Source organism: Pogoniulus pusillus, chromosome 8, assembly GCF_015220805.1.
Source record: "Pogoniulus pusillus isolate bPogPus1 chromosome 8, bPogPus1.pri, whole genome shotgun sequence".
Classification (NCBI taxonomy): Eukaryota; Metazoa; Chordata; class Aves; order Piciformes; family Lybiidae; genus Pogoniulus; species Pogoniulus pusillus.
The window spans coordinates 7,312,643-7,325,781 of record NC_087271.1 but is presented as its reverse complement, the minus strand read 5'-3'; the positions used below and the strand labels follow the sequence as shown (position 1 = coordinate 7,325,781).

Genomic DNA, 13,139 nt, shown 5'->3' with positions numbered 1-13,139 from the left:
GAAGAGACCTCCAATATCAGCCAGTCTAACCTAGCACCCAGCCCTAGCCAGTCAACTAAACCATGGCACTAAGTGTCTTATCCAGGCTTTGCTTCAACGTCTCTAGGGACAGCGACTCCACCACCTCCCTGAGCAGCCCATTCCAATGCCAATCACTCTCTTTGGCAAGAATTTCCTCCTAACATCCAGCCTATACCTCCCCTGGCACAACTTGAGACTGTGTCCCCTTCTTCTGTTGCTGGTTGCCTGAGAGAAGAGACCAACTCCTACCTGACCACAGCCTCCCTACCATAGCACTGTTTTGCATGTCTTCTTAAATAGCACCTCTACATTTTTTCTTAATTGATGTGATAATAGGAAATAAAAGTGTCACTGATTGTTATAGTTGCTTCCATTTTGTATTTTTTCCTTCATGATGGAAAAAAAACCCAATTTATTCTACAAAGTGATTATGCTGACTTTGAGAGAGAGAGAAGGGTTTTTTTTTACTGCAACAAGATTTCCTTTCCTTTGCTGGTGGTTTTTGGTGAGCCTTCAAAACAAAGAGCACTGGTGGTCAGAACTGCATTTCACTCAAACAAAAATGACAGGAGTTCTCCCACCCTGAAAGACCTCTTTTAACAGAACTGAACATTTTCAGTTAGGTGTCTGTGCTGAGCACCTAACAGCAAGAACTCCGAAGTGCCACGTGTTGTTGGTCTCTCTAATCTTAATTCTTCTGTAAACAAGAATACAAAACTCAGAGTCAAGAGTGAGTATTTCTGGTCTATTGAAAAGAAAAGCCCCCATCACTTATCATGAGAGCAAAAGGCCTGACAGTTTTCTTTGTCATTTATTCAAATGTTAATAGGAATTCTTGCAGCCTCAGTGACCCTGTTTATTTAATTCACTCTGGTTTTACCCAAGGTGAAACCCTACATATTCTTATCTCATGACTTCAGAAGTTTCTGCAATAGGAAAATAGGAATAGGCAGTAGGAAAAACAGAGTAAACCAGCCCAGAAATTTGAACCTGTTGTGAAAATGTTTTCTGATGTTCATCATTCAGCCCTGGGAACTTTGTAAGACAATTTGGATATTTTTATGTGGACTTGCATTTATATGGAATAGCATTCATTTGCTTTACAACAATTAGCAAGTAGCATATTCCTGGCCACAGTAGTTACACATAAAATTAAAACATCATACCAAAGTTTTGGCAGACAACTAACTGCCTACCATTCATAAACAGGGATGCATAGTGGTCTGCCTTGCCTAAAGAAGTCACACATATGATCACTTTTGAGTGGCTCTGAGAAGCAATCAGAGTCTACTACATCAAACAAGCTTCTTTTTAACGCTGTTACCTGACATTCTCAAGAAAGACAAAGAGGGAGGAGAGACTGGGAAGAGCCTACCCACTGATATGAACAAATCAAGCAGGTGTAGCTGAGATGAAGGAGTAGGACTTTATCACAACATGTATGCTGAAGAATGGACACTCCAAACCTCCACAGAAACCTTGACCTCACTATTTCTTCAGAAGTTGGCATTTCATTCTAACCCTTTATCAACATTTTTTTTTCTGTCAAATCTATACTTGCTTCTTCCCATTTCTTTTTTCCTCGAAACAAGAAGCAGTTCCAAGTGTCAGAAACTTCTCAGACATTGATGTTTGCTCCTTTAAAGAAGAGAGAGAACTATATCCTCCTTTTAACAGGTCCAGACAAACATTCTCATCCAATGGAAATGCTGTCCTGAGAACATTCTTCCTTTAATGCCACGGAACCAAATGGAAGATACCAACACAGAAAAACCTTAAACTATCCATACACTTCTGTGCTGACTCTGTTTATATGCAGCAAAGAGAAAATCACTAGCATATGTCCTAGATGTTGTAAATTAAAGCTCAACTTTGTCACCCTTACTAAACCAAAGAGCAATTATTCCTGCAAATAAGTACAATGGTACCATTCATTCAGGTAAATACTGTTCCGTGTAAAGGATTGCAGAATCAGGATCTGCAAGGCAGCAACATGTATTAAATTGCCTGGTTGATCTCTGTTTTCAAAGAGAAAATGAAGATCAGTCACTCAACCTGAGGGATAGAATCATTATGTGAAATTTGAATGCATAGATAGAGATTACTGCAACTGTATATTTTAAAACTACTTCCCACCAGCAAAAGGATATATTTGAATCTAAGAATATATTTGAACCTTCCCTGTGATATCCTTATTTGAAGCATAAGCACCTGATAAATGTGTAAGTGACATACCTTCAGACACAGCAAAATAAGCAATTACTCCTGGGGACTACAAGCAGCTAAGTAGCCTGGCTCAACTGTCTTCTCATACCTTATGCTCCCCTCAACTTCTTTGTTCTGGTATCCACAAAGCTTTATTGAAGTAGAGTTCAGTCATTTGCTCTCTGCAATTCCAACAAACTGAACCAAATGAACCATGTTCAGCCATCTGGAACCCCTTCCTCCAGAGTTTGCTCCCTCTGGGCTGCAGAATCAGTCTATTACCCCTGCATGACATGATCCAGAAACTTGCTACCACTACAGGACCTCAATTACAATTCCCAGTCTGGGTATTGCTGTCAGGGATTCTGCAATGCAACAGACACTGCATTTGTACCTCACGTTTCTGCAGAGCTATTAAAGCCTCTGCACTTAGAATTCACAGACAATGTTACAGGAACTACAAACCAGAGGAGAAGTCTGTGCTGCCTCAACCAGGCAAAAGCACAGGGGAAGACCAGCAGCTCTACAACCAAATGAAGGCAAGCAAGCAGTCCTACTCCATGCTACAGTCAGTTACAGCAAAAAGGGCACACAGTACTTGGCAGGGAAGGGGATCAGAGGCAGAAGCCCTTCCATGTTAGGGCACATTAGTTAGGGAAAAAAAGGAAATTTATATATCTATAACTTGTGCTGGTAACCTGTGCCCTGCTTTTCCTCAAAACACACGAGGGATTTTTAGTGCTGGCAAGTCAGTATCTCTTAACCATCTCTGACATTTGGTTCAGAGGAAGATTCACAGTCCTCATGGCTCTTCCTCCTCTACTTGTCAGCCAGCCAGTGAGCACGCTTTTAAATACATTCAACAACAGAAGGATTTTCCCTGACTGAGATGCTGATCTCCTGTAAAAAGTGCACTGGCTGCACTGCTTCTTGCTCTGCCTGAGTCACTTTTGCATCAACACACAGGACAGGGAACAAAAGAAGAGTAAGTTGCTGTGGCCAGGTAGCACAAAAGCAGAACAGATAAGACAACAAAAGTTAAGCTAAATATTGAACAGCAATATTAACACAAATATTGAACTTACTGTGCTAGTTTGAAGCAAGCTAGAATGTTTTGGTAACAGAACTAGATAACGGGCAGTGAAATGAAAAAACAATTGATGTCAACTTCTCTCACAGTTACGCTGAGAACTCTGGGAAGAAGAAGAAAACATTCTCCATTTTGTCTCTCACTCTTGCTTTTGCCTTAGACCTGGTCACATCTCATTAACCCTGCTCCTACTAACCTTGCTCCCTAACCTCTTGGCTGCACCTCTTTTCTTCCTGAGAACTGGGGTAAGGTTGAGAGGGCCGGGGGGAGGTGTTGGGGTGGTTTGAGAGCCCCTCCTGGGGACTCAGGTTTCTGGGAGGGGAGTTGTGCTTTTGTATTGTTTATCCTTTGTATATTTCTGTATATAATTGTATTTAACTGTATATATTGTAAATAGCTGCTTGTAAATTCTGCTAGCTGTAAATAAATTGCTTCATCTATATTCCCAGGGTCCGTCTGAGTTAGCTGGGGCAAATACAAAAGTGTGGGGGGGCGGGGTAACCCCCAAACCATCACATTTTTTAATTGGCGCCCAACGTGGGGCCAGATATTTCAGTGAGTGGAAATTAGCTCTGGGAATTAAGATGAAGCTAATCAAGCAGCTATTGTATTTGGTTGGTGCATTGCTCTGGTCTGGTTTTGTTTTCTTGGCATTTAGTTGGTTAAAAGGTCAAATTGTTGCTTATTTCATTGATCTGGCTTATAATAAGGCTAAAGCTAAGGTTTCAGATATGTTCTGGAGCTGGGGTGATTTTATTCTTGGTTATGCTGGTTTTAATATCTCTGAGAATATTACCAAGGATATTACAGGAGCTCTGGTCAATAATGTGACAATCAATGGAAATTCTGCTTTAAATATGGCTCTAATGAGAGTTATTCAGCCTAAGACAGGAATTCCAACTGTTTGCCTAGGTACATGCTCGTGTAAAACTGTTTTTCTTCTCACAATTTTTAATATTTGCCTCATGATTTTAATATTCATATTAATTTTGGCATTATTGGTGAAAAATTCAAAACCAGCTTCTGTAAGAGCTAGGAAAAATTCTGTGTCTCAGAAGCAGTCTCTTTCACAGCAAAACAAGGGAACACAGTTATCAGCTTCCCCCTTGCCAGCCTCTGCCCCTCCTTCTCCAAGTGCTGGGAACACAGCCAGTGTTCCTGCCACTAACGTAAACAATGATAAGGATAACCAAAACAAGCAGCAGAGTTTAGCAGGAGCCCTAGGAGGACAGGTCGGTACCCAAAATCAGAATGTTCCTAGTAAAAATGAAAACAAGTCAGGGTTGGCAGGCATCCCAGGAGGACAGGCAAACAATCCCGCTAGTGCTAGTAACGCTAGCCCAGTCAGTCCAAATCCTAATGACACCAGCTCAGCCAATTCAAACCCCCAGCCAGCAGACCAGAATCAGAATCCTCCTGTTAAAAGCAAGGCAGATCTGAACTCACAAGCTCCAGGTCAGACCCCTAAGGATACAAATGCTCCAAGTCAGACCTCCAATAATTCAAATGCTCCAGGTCAGACTCCTAAGGATTCAAACCCTTCAGGTCAGACTCCTAAAGATTCAAATCCTCCAGCAGACACATCCAAGTCTGTTGCTGCTCAGGCCCTTCTGGCACCTGCTAAGGCAAAAGCTAAGACAAAGAGTGGTTCGCAGGAGGATGTAAGAGATGGGACCTCTGGTGATCAGCAGCAAGAAGAGGAGGAGGAGATAGTTAGTCTGCGAGACCTTGTAGATGTGCTGAGACAACAATACTCAAGTGAGAGGAGCGCTGGGAGGTTAGCTGCCAGGAGAGAGGATGGTTCCCATGAGTTTAGGAATGCTATGAGGAAGATTGTGTTAGGCCTGGCACCACCAGAACAACAGGAAGAAGAGGAGGAAGATGACATCCAAGGCTCAAAGGATCCACTCAGAGAGGTCAGGGAAGTTAGGAAGGAATACACAAGGGAATCAGGTGAGCCAATCCTAAGCTGGCTAGTGAGATGCCGTGGCATTGGTGCTAATGCCCTGCAGGTAGGAGACAAATCTGCCAAGCAGCTGGGACCACTCACTAAGGAGAGTGGAGTGGACAAACACCTGGCAAGTCCTCTTGGTAGGGTTAGCTTGTGGACACGCCTTCTGTTGGCTGTGGCTATGAGATATCCTTCCCGAGATGATTTGCCATGGGCTGCCAAGAAGTGGAACACTGTTGAGCAGGGAATTAAGCTTCTGAAGGAGTTTGCTGTGAAGGAAGTGCTTTATGGAGATCATGGCACTCATGAGCCTGACGATATTCCTCTGGGAACAGGTCTCATGAAGAAGCTTATTAAGCTTGCTCCTTCATCCTATGCTAACATCTTGGCCAGTAAGTTTCTAGCAAGGAGTGATAATGGAAGATCTTTCACTGTTGGTGAATTCACTGATCAGCTCAGGCAGATAGAGGACAGCTTGTCACATTCTGGTATAATCTCTGCCATACAAACTATGACCACAGAGATGAAAAATACTATGAAAGAACTGAAGGAGGACCTTACAACCTCAATTTCCAATCTGGTAAAGGATACCGTTCCTGCATCATCTGAATGGGTGAATGTTTCTGCAGTCAGGAACAGACGCCCACCTCCTGCAAGGCAATTCCAGCCCAGGAGGAGACAAATTCCACCCAGACAGCAGCAATCACGTGCGTCACTGTGGATACTTCTGCGTGACACATATGGGGAGAACATGAATAAATGGGATGGTAAACCTACTTCAGCTCTTTCAAAGAGAGTCAGGGATCTGCAGAGTGGCAGAAACAGAGGCAATAATGCCCGAAAAGTAGCTGTCACTTCTTCAGCTCCCGAGAGCAGCTGCAATTGTTCCAACAGTTGCAGTTCCTCTCGCAACAACACCAATCACTGTGTACACCCTACATGCCATGTTCAGCATTAGGGGTGCCCTGCCTCCAGCCAGGAGGAGGAAAGGGATAGTGGAGAAAACCGAATCTATTGGAATGTATTCATTAGGTGGCCTGGCAGTTCAAGAGTTCGGAAATACAGGGCTTTAGTTGACACAGGTGCTCAGTGTACTTTATTGCCATCAAATTGCAAAGGGACAGAGTCCATTTCTATCTTTGGAATCACTGGTGGATCTCAAGAGTTAACTAAGGTACAGGCTGAGATCAGTTTAACTGGTAAAGAGTGGAAGACACATACTATTGTAACTGGTCCTGATGCGCCTTGCATTCTGGGAATTGACTTTTTGAGACAAGGTTGTTTCAAAGATCCTAAGGGTCACAAATGGGCTTTTGGAATAGCATCTGTAGAGATTGAGGATGATAAGTTGAAATTGTCTGTTAGACCTGAACTTTCTGATGAATCTGCAGTTGTGGGACATCATGACATAGAGGACCTGGAAGTGCCAATTGCAACTCAAACCGTTCATCATAGGCAGTACAGAACTAACCGTGACTCTTTGTTGCCCATTCATCAGCTGATTCGTCAATTGGAGAGTCAGGCTGTCATCGAGAAAGCTCATTCACCTTTCAACAGTCCCATCTGGCCTGTGCGCAAACCTACGGGCGACTGGAGACTGACAGTTGACTTTCGTGCCCTCAACGAGGTGACGCCACCCATGAGTGCAGCTGTGCCGGACATGCTGGAACTCCAGTACGAGCTGGAATCGAAGGAGGCTAAATGGTATGCAACCATAGACATTGCTAATGCTTTCTTCTCTATTCCCATAGCAAAGGAGTGCAGGCCTCAGTTTGCATTCACCTGGAGAGGAATCCAGTACCAGTTCAATCGTTTGCCTCAGGGGTGGAAACACAGCTCAACCATCTGTCACTCAGTCATTCACAATGCACTGGAGAAAGGTAAAGCTCCAGAGCACATCCAGTACATCGACGACATCATTGTGTGGGGCCAAACTGCTGAGGAAGTCTTCGAGAAAGGTAACAAAATCATTGACATTCTGTTGCAAGCAGGTTTTGCCATTAAGAGAGACAAGGTCAAAGGACCTGCCAGAGAAATTCAGTTTCTGGGAGTGCGGTGGCAGGATGGTCGCCGTTACATTCCTCAGGATGTGATTAACAAAGTCTCTACCATGGCAGTTCCCACCAGTAAGAAGGACACACTTTCTTTTCTTGGTGTGGTGGGATTTTGGAGACTACACATTCCCGGTTTCAGTCAGATTGTCAAACCTCTGCATGATGTGACTCGTAAGAGAAACAATTTCGAGTGGGGACCTGAACAACAAGCAGCCTTTGATCAGATCAAACGAGAAGTAGTCCATGCAGTGGGCTTAGGACCTGTGAGATCTGGTCCGGACATTAAAAACATTCTGTACACGGCTGCCAGTGACAATGGTCCAACTTGGAGTCTTTGGCAGAGAGCTCCAAATGAGACACGTGGTCGTCCACTTGGTTTCTGGGGACGTTGTTACAGAGGTTCAGAGACAAATTACACTGCAACTGAGAAAGAGATTCTAGCAGCCTATGAGGGAGTGAAAGCAGCTTCTGAAGTGATTGGAACTGAGTCACAATTGCTTTTAGCTCCTAGACTGCCAGTTCTTAACTGGATGTTCAAAGGCAAAGGTTCATCACCACATCATGCCACAGATGCAACCTGGTCTAAATGGATGGCTTTGATAACCCAACGAGCGCGAATGGGTAATCTTGACCGACCTGGTCTGGTGGAGGTGATCACCAACTGGCCGGAAGGCACAGACTGTTCCAAACCTCCAGAGGAGAAAATAACTCGTGCTGAGGAAGCTCCTCCCTATGGTGATCTCTCTGATCAGGAAAAGAACTATGCTTTGTTCACAGATGGTTCCTGTCGTCTTGTTGGGAACAAGCGAATATGGAAGTCAGCAGTTTGGAGTCCAACCAGGAGAGTTACCGAAACGAAAGATGGCGAAGGAGAATCCAGTCAGTTCGCTGAGGTAAAAGCTGTTCAACTTGCTCTTGATGTGGCTGAACGTGAGAATTGGCCTATCCTTTACCTCTACACCGACTCGTGGATGGTAGCCAATGCTCTATGGGGTTGGCTAGAGGACTGGAAGAAGAATGGTTGGCAGAGGAAAGGAAAGCCTATTTGGTGTGCTGATCTATGGCAGGACATTGATGCACGGCTGGAGAGAACTCCAGTGAAGGTGCGGCACGTAGATGCACACATGCCTAAGAGCAGAGCAACTGAGGAACATCAACATAACCAGAAGGCAGACCAAGCTGCTAAGATTGCTCAAGTTGATACCAACTCTGATCTTGACATTGACCTTGATTGGAAACACCGAGGTGAACTGTTCTTAGCTCGGTGGGCCCATGACTCATCTGGACATCAAGGCAGAGATGGAACATACCGATGGGCTCGTGATAGGTCAATTGACTTGTCCATGGATGCTATCACCCAAGTCATCTATGACTGTGACATTTGTGCTGCTATTAAGCAGGCTAAGCGAATCAAGCCCTTATGGTATGGTGAGAGATGGTCAAAGTACAAGTATGGTGAAGCCTGGCAGATTGACTACATCACTTTACCTCGATCTCGTTCTGGCAAGCAGTATGTGCTAACGATGGTAGAAGCCAGCACTGGATGGTTGGAAACCTATCCAGTTCCACATGCTACTGCACGTAACACCATTGTTGGTTTGGAGAGACAGATCTTGTGGAGACATGGAACTCCAGAGAGAATCGAGTCAGACAATGGTACTCATTTCAAGAACAATCTAGTGAAAAACTGGGCCAAAGAGCATGGTATTGAATGGATCTATCACATACCCTACTATGCACCAGCTTCAGGGAAGATTGAACGCTACAATGGTTTGCTGAAAACCACCCTCAAAGCCATGGGGGGTGGAACTCTGAAAAACTGGGACAAACATTTAGCACAAGCTACCTGGTTGGTAAATAGTAGAGGTTCAGTAAACAGAGCAGGACCTGCACAATCAGATTTAGTCCAAACAGTAGACGGTGATAAAGTTCCTGTTGTACATGAGAAGAATCTGTTAGGGAAAACTGTTTGGGTATTTTCTCCTTCAGGCGAAGGGAAACCTGTCCGAGGGGTGGTTTCTGCTGAAGGTCCTGGTCATACATACTGGGTAATGCAGGAGAATGGTGAAATCCAGTGTATTCCACAGAGAAATTTAACCTTAGCTGAGAGAGTTTAAATTCAAGCTGTTAGGAGTTTTCTGTTCTAGGTAACATCGGCGCCCAACACTGAGAGAATCTACGATAGAATCTACAGTATGTGAGCACGAACCCAACATCACCTGGGAGTCCCTGTTCTGAGCTTTTGAATCACCTACATCTGATTGAAGTGTGAACTGAATTATATATATTGTTTTAGTGTAAATATTGGTTTAGATTAGATTGGAAAATTCTCAGCGATACTCTGAGCGAAGTAGACAAGGGGTGGATTGTGCTAGTTTGAAGCAAGCTAGAATGTTTTGGTAACAGAACTAGATAACGGGCAGTGAAATGAAAAAACAATTGATGTCAACTTCTCTCACAGTTACGCTGAGAACTCTGGGAAGAAGAAGAAAACATTCTCCATTTTGTCTCTCACTCTTGCTTTTGCCTTAGACCTGGTCACATCTCATTAACCCTGCTCCTACTAACCTTGCTCCCTAACCTCTTGGCTGCACCTCTTTTCTTCCTGAGAACTGGGGTAAGGTTGAGAGGGCCGGGGGGAGGTGTTGGGGTGGTTTGAGAGCCCCTCCTGGGGACTCAGGTTTCTGGGAGGGGAGTTGTGCTTTTGTATTGTTTATCCTTTGTATATTTCTGTATATAATTGTATTTAACTGTATATATTGTAAATAGCTGCTTGTAAATTCTGCTAGCTGTAAATAAATTGCTTCATCTATATTCCCAGGGTCCGTCTGAGTTAGCTGGGGCAAATACAAAAGTGTGGGGGGGCGGGGTAACCCCCAAACCATCACACTTACTCTTCTGTCACAGCAGCAAATACTTACTGAAATCATAGCTACACGAAGGGCATTAAGCCAACTAAATCTCACATACAGCTAACAGAGAGATCCTTTCACACATGTCCACAAAAAAGCCAAAGTAGCTTCTCTTTTTTTCCCCCCGTCAATATCAGCATCCCCAAACCAGCCAAGACTAATGGTAATAAAATCACAGGATCAGAGGATGTTAGGGGTTGGAAGTGACCCAAGGAGATCATCGAGTCCAACCCCCCTGCCAGAGCAGGACACTACTATCCAACACAGATCACAGAGGAACACGTCCAGACAGGCCTTGAAAGTCTCCAGAGAAAGAGACCCCACACCCTCTGTGGGAAGCCTGTTCCAGTGCTCTCTGACCCTCACAGTAGAGAAGTTCCCCTTTGTGTTGAGGCCAGTCTAACCTAGCACCCAGCCCTGTCCAGTCAACTAGACCATGGCACTAAGTGCCTCATCCAGGCTTTGCTTCAACACCTCCAGGGACGGTGCCTCCACCACCTCCCTGGGCAGCCCATTCCAATGCCAATCACTCTCTCTGGCAACAACTTCCTCCTAACAGCCAGCCTATACTTCCCCCATCATTACTTCAGACTGTGTCCCTTTCTTCTGTTGCTGGTTGTTTGGGAGAAGAGACCAACCCCCACCTGGCTACAACCTCCCTTCAGGTAGTTGTAGACAGCAATGAGGTCACCCCTGAGCCTCCTCTTCTCCAGGCTAAACACCCCCAGCTCCCTCAGCCTCTCCTTATAGGGTTTGTGTTCCAGGCCCCTCACCAGCTTTGTTGCCCTTCTCTGGACATGTTCCAGCACCTCAACATCTCTCTTGAATTGAGGAACCCAGAACTGGACACAGGACTCAAGGTGTGGCCTGACCAGTGCTGAGTACAGGGGAAGAATAACCTCCCTTGTCCTACTGGCCACACTGTTCCTGATCCAGGCCAGGATGCCACTGGCTCTCTTGGCCACCTGGGCACACTGTTGGCTTATCTTCAGCCTACTATCTGTCAGTACCCCCAGCTCACTTTTCTTCTGGCTTCTCTCCAGCCACTCAGTCCCCAGCCTGTACCACTGCTTGGGGTTGTTGTGGCCAAAGTGCAGAACCCTGCACTTGGCCTTGTTAAATCTCATCCCATTGTCCTCTGCATACCCATCCAGACTGTCCAGGTCCCTCTGCAGGGCTCTCCTACCTTCCAACAATTCCACACCTGCTCCTAGCTTGGTGTCATCTGCAAACTTACTCACGCTGGACTCAATCCCCTCATCCAGATTATCAGTAAAGATGTTGTACAGGACTGGGCCCAGCACTGATCCTTGGGGAACACCACTAGTGGCAGCTGCCAACTGGATGTGGCACCATTCACCACCACTCTCTGGGCTCTGCCATCCAGCCAGTTCTTGACCCAGCACATTCTTCACCAACAAGGTCAGCCATTGCCTTAGGCCTTTTTACAGGTACCAGAGCTTTCCCTACATGGATAAAGAGCTAAATGTGAATATTATGAAAGATAACCTGTGATTTCTTCAGTCATTCAACACATTCATTCAATACACTTACAAGTCCACACCAAGTCACTGGAAATTAGAAAAAAAAAAACATGCTACCAAAAATTACATATCACAGAATCATGGTTGGAAGGGACCTCAAGGATCATAGAATTGCCAGGGTTGGAAGGGATCTCCAGGATCATCTAGTTCCAACCCCTTTGCCACAGGCAGGGACACTTTCCACTAGATCAGGTTGCCTATAGCCACATACAAGTACAGCAACTTACTTCATATTAAGTAACCACCACATCCTGGTCTCCAAGCAGGTGAAACACGGGTTTAGATGGGTGGACCATGAGATAGATAAAAAACTGGCTTGATGGCCACATCCAAAGAGTAGCTGTCAATGGGTCCATGTCCACATGGAGACCACTGACAAGCAGAGTCACTCAGGGATGAGTCCTGGGACCAGTCTTGTTCAACAACTTTGTCGGTGACATGGACAGTGGCACTGAGTGCACCCTCTGCAAGTTTGCTGACAACACCAAGCTGTGTGGTGCAGCAGACAGGCTGGAGGGAAGGGATCCATCAGAGGGACCTGGAGAGGCTGGAGAGGTGGGCACAAGCCAACCTCATGAGGTTCAGCAAGTCCGAGTGCAAAGTCCTGCATCTATGTCAAGCACAACTCCAGGCTGGGCAGTGAGTGGCTGGAGAGCAGCCCTGAGGAGAGGGACTTGGGGGTGCTGGTGGACAAAAAGCTCAACCCGAGCCAGCAGTGTGCACTTGCAGCCCAGAGGGCCAACCAGATCCTGGGCTGCATCAGAAGTGTGGCCAGCAGAGCAAGGGAGGTGATTCTCCCCCTCTACTCCGCTCTGGTAAGACCCCACCTGGAGTATGGCAGCCAGTTCTGGAGCCCCTATTACAAGAGGGATGTGGAGAAGCTGGAGCGTGTCCAGAGAAGGGCCACGAGGACAATCAGAGGGCTGCAGCAGCTCTGCTGTGAGGACAGACTGAAAGAGTTGGGGCTCAGCATTCCCAGACAGAAAAAGAAAAGGGAGAGTGCTGCATCTAGCAAGCCTGCACAGAAAGCACTGGAACAAGTCCAGCAACACGTAGATGCATTTCTTCTGGGTACAGAGGAGGAGTATCACACTGGCCAAGCTCTATTTTCTTATGAAAGCACTGTATTAAAACTTCACAGCCCAGTTTTTGAGGAGGACTGGTTTTGTAGCAAACCCTGTGTGCATTAAGAACAGCTCTTTGTTACACACACAGGCCGCTCTGCACATGATCTTGTTTGTGTTTTATTGAGTCAAATCCCCAGGGCCCAGTTTGGTCACACAGCACTCCAGATGCACCTTTGGGTTTGGTTCTGGGTTTATGTTTTAAATTTAGGCCTCTGTGCCCGCTCTAGAATAGGGA

The 13,139-nt window shown here is 45.6% G+C and overlaps 1 long non-coding RNA gene across 1 annotated transcript in view; it reads right to left on the bottom strand.

Annotated features, from left to right (window-relative positions):
* Positions 1-519: 519 nt before the first annotated feature.
* Positions 520-13,139, bottom strand: part of LOC135177831 (uncharacterized) — a 30,960-nt gene continuing 18,340 nt past the window's right edge. Inside the window, exon 5 of the long non-coding RNA XR_010303181.1 lies at positions 520-718. This is a non-coding gene — a long non-coding RNA (uncharacterized LOC135177831). The remainder of the gene's footprint in view (positions 719-13,139) is intronic.